The sequence below is a fragment of the Rhododendron vialii genome, chromosome 9a, assembly GCF_030253575.1.
Source record: "Rhododendron vialii isolate Sample 1 chromosome 9a, ASM3025357v1".
In the NCBI taxonomy this organism is placed as follows: domain Eukaryota; kingdom Viridiplantae; phylum Streptophyta; class Magnoliopsida; order Ericales; family Ericaceae; genus Rhododendron; species Rhododendron vialii.
In genome coordinates, this window is record NC_080565.1 from 3306748 (window position 1) to 3315000 (window position 8253).

Here is an 8253-nt window from a genome sequence, read left to right on the forward strand (position 1 = left end):
CGGCTTCGGGTCATGTCCAGCATACTAAAATCCAGTTTGGTCCAGTGAATGGTTGAGATTAATTCTACTAAATTCAAAGCTCCCCATCACAACAAGAAGAAAGCATCCCAACTATGTTAGCATCCAATTTCTTGACAATCATATGCCCAATCACGGACCGAAGACGTTGACAAGAAGACAACAAGGGAAATACAAAAGCGGGAGTTGAAACACCCCCAAACCCATCTAACGTCCAACTGATAACTGAAAAAAACAAAGTAATACATGTCGCTTCCAAATGTACAAACAGCTCATATCTGAATTATGGTCATTTCCAGGTTGGGCAAAGGCAGTCCATTACTCTGGCCATATGGGGGCGTAATGGACAAGTATTATTTTTACAGGCTACACAAACGACGTCAAGGATATAAGATGAAAATGAAATTTCTTTTTCAAAAGCCAAACAATTTAACTTAACCGTTCGCAAAAGAAAAAATATGCAATATGTCCACACATATATGATATAACAAAAACACAAAAAAATAAATAAATGAAATCAAAATTGATACTGGGATATATCTCTCTTTTGGTCCTTTCTTGTCGTTTTCCTTTATGTATGCTTTAATGTGTAAATAATTTGGGATCCAAATTACTTGCGCTAAAAATTAGATCAAGAAGATTTTCAACGATTCTAACTACGTACAAATTAATCGGAGTTTGGGAGTGTCTGCACTACAACAAAAAACACCAATGGTGACACCCTTTGGTGCTTTTTGGTGACAAAAAATTGGTGTTGACACGGAATATACTCAACGGTGACAAGCAATTTAACTGTTTGTCACCAAAAACCTTTGAGTAACCAGGCTAAATAATGAGAAGATTTGGTGACAAAAAATTTGTCACCGAAGACAAATTTCGATGACAAATATAAAGTTGTCACCGAAAGTTCTGAATTTTCGCCCACCCGGGCTCCAATTCATTTTGCCGCGCTTATAAGAAGTAAAATAATTTTTTTAAAGTCAAAATGACGTCGTTTCATCCGTTTTGTTTTGTCACCAAAAACAAGCCCTAATTTCTCTTTTTCACGCTGCCTCCCTCCACTTTTACTCTGTCTCTCTCCACACCCGCAGCCACGCTCCAGTCACTCTGAAGACTTCCATCATCAGCGAACGGTGACCCTGACAACAAACCGGCGGCCGTCGCTCCGATCAGCCCAGGTCTTTTTTTGTCCCTCTCAGTATTTCGCCCTGTCGTTCTCTCTCTCGATCACGAAATGTGTCTCTGTCTCTCTCGATCTCTCTCTTAACTTCGTCTAGCTAAGCATTTTTTTTTTTTTGATTCTATCTTCACTGAAAAGGCAGCACACTTCATCTCCGCTCCCTTCCTCGCCGGCCCGAACTCGCCAGCACCACCACCACACTCTGTGATTTCTGGTATTCCTCCACTCTCCATTCTTCCGATTTCATGGATTTTTTGTTTTGCATGTGAGTTTTTTATTTGATTTTGTAGATTTAAAGTTTGAATCGGAAGCTAAGGTATCCTCACGATAGTCAAAATCAAATGTATCTGTTTTATTTGAGATGTTCGATCTTGAAGATTTCGTTTTCAGTATGGGTTTCGGCTGACCATTTATTTTGGAAGAACGAGGTTAAATGTGCCGAAATTTATTACTTATTTCTGAAATTTTAGAACAATGAGGGCCACTCTTGGTAAGATATCTGGTCTTTGGCTGCTTTTGTAGAATGGCGGTGTTCCAATAGGCTTTGGTCCTTGGCTTTTCTGTTTTTTTAATCTGCCCACGAACGAAACTGGTAAATCACTCGTTTTCACCCTAATAATCTTCCCTATTTTTTTCGTTTCTTCCTACGTTACTTTGATCCTAATAAAAATTTGGTTTTCCCTAATTTTTGAAAACCCCCAAATCTGAAATTATGGTTGCTCGAAAATTAGGGCTTTCGGTGAGGGAAAGAAATCAGATTACTTCAATAGTATACAAGATTGTTAAAATTTCCTTGACCTCAGAATGATAAAATGTATGGAGTCATGGAGAAGTCTTTGAAGTCTCTGTTACTGGAGAAGTCTTTTTTTCTTCCACATGTAACTTTATACAAGTATTAATATGCCATGGAAGTCTCTGTCACTGTTATGTTTTTCCCTCGTTTCCTGTTTCATTAAAAGGTTTCATTAAAAGGTTTCCACAGGCTTGATATATTATTGTTGGTCCCATTTCCTAACAACTTGAGTCTTTGGGTCAGTTGGTAACTCGACGTGGTATCTAATCTTTCATTGTGGGAGGTCTTTGGTTCCTACCACTCAATGTGAGATCTGATCTTTCGTTATTGGGAGTATTTTGTTCAAGATTTTGCATTTGCTAGCACAGTGGTCTGTCTTTATGCATCACATTCAGTACAGAGGTGTGTTAGTCTAGTTGCCTCTCCCCCATGCGAGGTGGGATGCAGTTATGGGGCGTTAGAAGCCTGTTTTCTTAACCTTTAGAAGGAACAGATATATCATAAGAGCTCTAATTTCTTGGGTGGGAATGGGGATGGCTGTGATTAACGCTTTTACAAACAGCCCCCCTGATTGCCTTACTATCATTGGGACTAAAACTACTTCATGTCATAGATTGTATTGTTCAGTGGGGAGGTCATGGGTTCCATTCTTAATAACGGATTGTTCAGTGTTACAGTGTATAGTGTGAGTTTGTTTCTGCACATATTGCCGAGTGGTCAAGGGTGAGCCCTGGCTTCTAGAAATTCAATGTAACATCCTGAATGCTATTAACAAAAATAATCAATTGAGATATAACTTGCAACAGTGTACTTACACTTATTTCAAAATCCAACTCTCTTTTTTTTCCAACTTCAATTATATTCCCATCAAATTGGAGTAAACATCTTTGAGTTTCCATTTGTAAGGTCCTATTTTTCTCCATGACTTCAAAAGATTTCAAAGAAGAAACGTCATTCACAGTTGTTCAACTCTGTTATCCACGCTGATAGCAAGATGGTATAAAAAAAATCTATACCTAATTAAATATTAATGAGTGCCTTTTGTATTATGCATAAGTGTAGCAGTGAACTTTTTTATATTGTATAGACTTCCTAGTTTCCCCTTTGACAGATTATTCTAGCTTTGTCCTTGCCCAATTGTTCCTGGAATCAACTGTTTTCTACTGTTTTTATGTGATTAACCATAATAGTTGGCTTAGCAACAACTTGTTTATTGCATTGAGGGAGCTTTGGTTGCACATCCCCGACAAAGAGACTCATGTTCAAGTCTTCTTTTCATATCAGAGGAACTTTCACATGCGCTTACTCTGGCTTCTTAACTTCATTTGCTTGATTTATTTGCAGACAAAATGCAGTAAAGAGGGGGAAGAATCCCTTAATGCTAACCTAATTTGGCTACTTGGGCAACATAATGAAATTCAGGAACATGAATGTGTGTACATAAGAATCTATGTACTATAGTCCTGACCCCTAAAGCAAAACACTCTTTGTAAGAAGGGAAACGTGAATTCCTTGTGAAGTCAATTTGGATTCTTTTCCTCATATCTTGTTAATTTTTTTATTCTCTGGTCATGTAGGTGGGAGAAACATCAGACTGAGGAGGAAGCTGCTCTAGGTAAAGGGAAGCGCCGAAGGGAAGCTGTTTCTTACAGGGAAGCATATGCTCCACAACTTGGTGAAACATTGTATGAGGTACTGGCAGTTACCTTTCTTAGTTGGACATAATTTCCGTATTTTCAGCTAGACATGCTGGACACATATGATCATATCCTTATTCAAGTGTCCAATGCCTGACCTGAAAGGGTATTTTGCAAATATCAAAGAGTCCATTTAAAATTGGAAGAGGAATAATAGGAGGGGCTGATTAGTTGGAGGGGCTACCATTGGATTTGTTTCCAAAAAGGCAATTTGTTAGAATTTCAGAATCCTGATAGTAGAAGTATGAAACAAACAGTTTTTTGAGTTTTATTTGATGTTTAGAGGCAGGGCTTGGTTAGAGTTTGATGCCAGCCATCAATGCTTTTGGGGGTAAATTGGGTTTGTTTGGAAGCTGTAGAGTTGGTTGTTTGCTTTTGATGAACGAGAAGAAGCAGCAGGAGGAGGATGACTAGAAATGCCAGACACAAATTATCATAATGACTAGAAATGCCAAACACAAATTATCATAATTCCCATACGAGTAGGAAACTCAAACCCATACCAAGATCATCCAGAACAATGAAACAAAAACATAAATAAAGCTAGTGGGAAATTCCCTTAACAACAAACCGTATTTAACCTATACAAAAGTTACCCTATGCCTTTTAATTTCTATTTCGAAGGAGGGATTCACCCTTACTGTTTACTTAGGATCAGAAAGACTCAAACTCAGATTATCAACCATTAAACAAAACAAGTGTTCATAAATTTACCAGAACCCGAGGTCTACTAACTTCTAAATATACGGTTGAGTACATAAGGTTGCTAGTGCACCTGTGCAATATCTGTTTTGCCCATTTCTAGTTATCTTGCTTTGCATCAATTTGGCATAGTTCTTATCATTCTTGTCTTAAAATATAGTAGACATTGAAAATTGTGGTGGCAGGATGGTATGTTGAAATGCACATAAAGGCTCAAATTCAACCGCCACTTGAGAAGAAATGGTGCCAAGTTGGTTCCGTTTGAGTTCCTTAAAAAAAATAAAAAAATCTTGGTCCTATGCTTTGCAGCACTCAAAAACTTAATTTTTCTTGTATTACTTCATATAAAGCAGACAGGGCTGCTTGCTTGATTTTGGAGTAGTGCTGCGAGACTCACTTGTTAGCTTCATTTTGTAGTTTTCTCGTCATTTAGGCAGCAGTCTAAGGATCCTACTCTTTTCGGAGAAGGCACAGGAAGTCCTCATTTAGTAAGATCTGAATCTGAGTTGTACCTTTTACAGCGTGTCTAATGTCATATAGGCGGGCGATTGAGTTCAATAGCGATAGTTAAGCTTACACTTAGAGCACTTTGTTACTAGATATAGATTATTGACAGTTGTTTGTATGTTGGTAAATTCATAGGGCTTGAATTGAGGCCGTGAAAGCTTACTTGCAAGCCGAAACGCATATAAATTCTAGCAACCACTGTGAGTATATCAATGCCTTAATTACATTATTCTTGCCTTATTCTTGTAAACTGTTATCTTCTGATCTATACTACTTTTAAATGTATGAAGATTTTTCCTACTTTTTGCTTTCCACAAATATCCCTAGCATGGTTTTTACATGGTTTTTCGGAAGCAAACCGAACCAATGCGAGTTTTGAACCATTGCAACACTCGGTTTATGAACCAGTGCAACAGTTCAAGCGTGACCCTGTGTGAACCAAGTCGTACCTGTTCGGATAGTCACTTGTCTGCCTATTTAAATAGATTGCATCTAGCCATTTCATGCATCCAAAATTCAGAGAGCACACATACGTTGCTGGACTCGATCTACTTTAAGGACACCTTGGTGAGGGCGAAATCTGCTTTAAGGACACTGTGATTCATCGCTGGACTCGATCTACTTGGTATTCTTTGGTGTCGGCATTTGTGAGTTATATTCTCACACCAAGGTTGAATGATACTGAGATTCTATGATATTACTTGGCCAAGCTGCACGTGCTTTTTTACTAGTAGTTTTCAAATTGTGACAAAGCTTGAATTAATGTTGTTCATGTGTCGATTATGACGTAGTTTTGTTGCTACGTAGGTTGCATATCATCAATATTATGTAGAATGACATCAAAATCTAGATTGGGTAGCTCGCTTAATCACTCATGAGTCATGCTATAATTCGTTATATAACAACTTGAAGCAAAATCTCTTTCTTTTTCAGAACCTTTCGTAGGATTGACATGTTACATAATTACTTTTTTTTTTGGCAATTTTGTACAGGTAAGTAAGGAGATGGAGTTGCTTTTTGGCAATTAACCAAGATGGAGTTGAAGACTTTTTGGTAGTTAAATGAAACACTTGTTTTGAGTTCTTTTTGGATATGGATGTTTTGTAGTTTCGGTAATGTTATTAAGTTTGAAGTGGTTATTGTTGGAGGATGAATGTTTTAAAAGGTTTTGAAGTTGGATAATGAATGTTGACTTATTGGATATTTGATTTGAATGATATTTTGCTTCTTCGCAATTTAAGTTTTGCTAAGTTGAATCATAAGATACAAAAAAATCTGAAACGTTGTAAGCAGGTGAAAATAATATATGGAATAAAGTGTGTATTGCTACTAAAGTTTTATTTTTAGTGACAAAAGAGGTTGTCACTGTTGTGCGTCTATTATTACGATAGGTTATTGGTGACACACAATTTGTTGCTATGGTAGGTACTTTTAGTGACAACTTTTGTCACAGAAAAATCTCTTTTCTGTGACAACATGGTGCTGTCATCGTTACTTTCCGTGACATAATAACCTTTGTCGTAGAAAATCTATCTTTCGTGACACCCTATTGTTGTCACTGTTACTTTTGGTGACAACTGTGTCACGGAAAACTTGTCTTCGGTGACATCAAATTTTTGTCACTGTTGACAACATTCCGTGACAATTGCACAATTTTGTCACCCTTGACTTTCAGTGTCATGGATACAATGACACCTCTTCTTGTGTCACCAAAGATAATAGGTGACAAAATTTGGACTTTTGGTGACATTTTTGCATGTCACCAAATGTGCTTTTTGTTGTAGTGCTGGGACAAGCCGCGAAGTTTGACCTAATTAGGAATATGGAAGCTGCGCCTGGGGCGCGACACAATGCGCCTGAGGCGAATAACTTCAAAATTTCTGGCGCCTGGGGCGCATTGAATTGAGCTTGAAACGCGTAAGAGAATACCTGATACTCATTTCCTAGAACCATTTTTGCCCGCTTCCGCTTCACGGTCGATACTTGACTGCTATGACCACTTCTAGTTCTTGGGCACCAAATTTTACTTTACATAAATCACAGCAGCTATAGCCGACTTTGGCTACGAATCCTGTGCAGGATGCCATGGTCTTTGAATTCTCCCCAACTTGTCCCTCTGATGACTGGCATTTTATTTTCAGAAGAAGACCCTACCCTTGGGAGGAAAATCAGCTTGCTTCTCTGCGGGTAAAACTGAATAATTTTCCCTTAAATCCCTCCAGAGAAGATTGAAAATAAACACAATTGTGGAGTAATTTTCTGATAATTCCATTCATCGTAGTTGTACAATATATATAGTACAAACATTAACAAGGAAAGAATACAAGATTACATGGAAATATTCTACACTTATGGCATAAAATAAGATTACACAATTAAGGATATTGACCAAATCAAATATTGACTAAATCATATCCTTAATTCTAGCACTCCCCCTCAAGTTGGAGCATGTATATCGCACATGCCTAACTTGTCTAAAGAGTGACTAAAAACACTGCTGGCAACAGCTTTGGTAAGGACATCGGCTAGTTGGTCTGCAGACTTCACAAACGGGAAAGCAATGATTCCGGCTTCAAGTTTTTCTTTAATGAAGTGCCTATCAATTTCCACATGCTTCGTCCGATCGTGTTGGACTGGATTATGAGCAATCTCTATAGCAGAAGTGTTGTCACAATACAGCTTCATTGTCTCCTGAGAGTGAATACCCAAATCCTTAAGCAAGTTCCTCAACCATAGTAACTCACATACTCCAAAAGCCATGCCTCTATATTCAGCTTCTGCACTTGACATTGCTACCACCTGTTGTTTTTTACTCCTCCAAGTCACAAGGTTGCCCCCTACAAAAGTAAAGTATCCTGATGTAGATTTTCTGTCGTCAGATGAACCAGCCCAATCTGCATCAGTGTAACCTTCTACCTTCAAGTGATTATTCTTGCTGAACAATAACCCTTTACCCGGAGCAGACTTTAAATATCGCAATATGCGTTCCACAGCATCCATGTGAGGTTTACGAGGATCATGCATAAACTGGCTTACTACGCATACTGAATAAGCAATATCTGGCCTAGTATGGGACAAGTAAATTAATTTTCCCACAAGTCTCTGGTATCTTGCTTTATCAGTAGAAGTTGCATGTAAACAATTAAACAACTTGTGATTTTGTTCAATAGAGGTATTTGCATGCTTACATCCAAGCATACCTGTTTCAGTTAACAAGTCAAGAACGTATTTTCGTTGAGACAAGAAAATACCATTCTTTGAGCGGGCTACCTCGATTCCGAGAAAGTATTTTAAATCTCCAAGTTGTTTCATTTCAAACTCTAAGGCCAAGTGTCGTTGTAAGCTCTCAATTTTTT

At 38.0% G+C, this 8253-nt stretch overlaps 1 long non-coding RNA gene across 1 annotated transcript; it reads left to right on the plus strand.

Annotated features, from left to right (window-relative positions):
• Positions 1 to 1034: 1034 nt before the first annotated feature.
• On the plus strand, positions 1035 to 6132 carry LOC131301979 (uncharacterized). The gene is made up of 6 exons (XR_009191497.1): positions 1035 to 1196; positions 1337 to 1412; positions 3569 to 3683; positions 4808 to 4878; positions 5033 to 5097; positions 5890 to 6132. It is a non-coding gene; the product is annotated as an uncharacterized LOC131301979 (long non-coding RNA).
• Positions 6133 to 8253: the final 2121 nt, after the last annotated feature.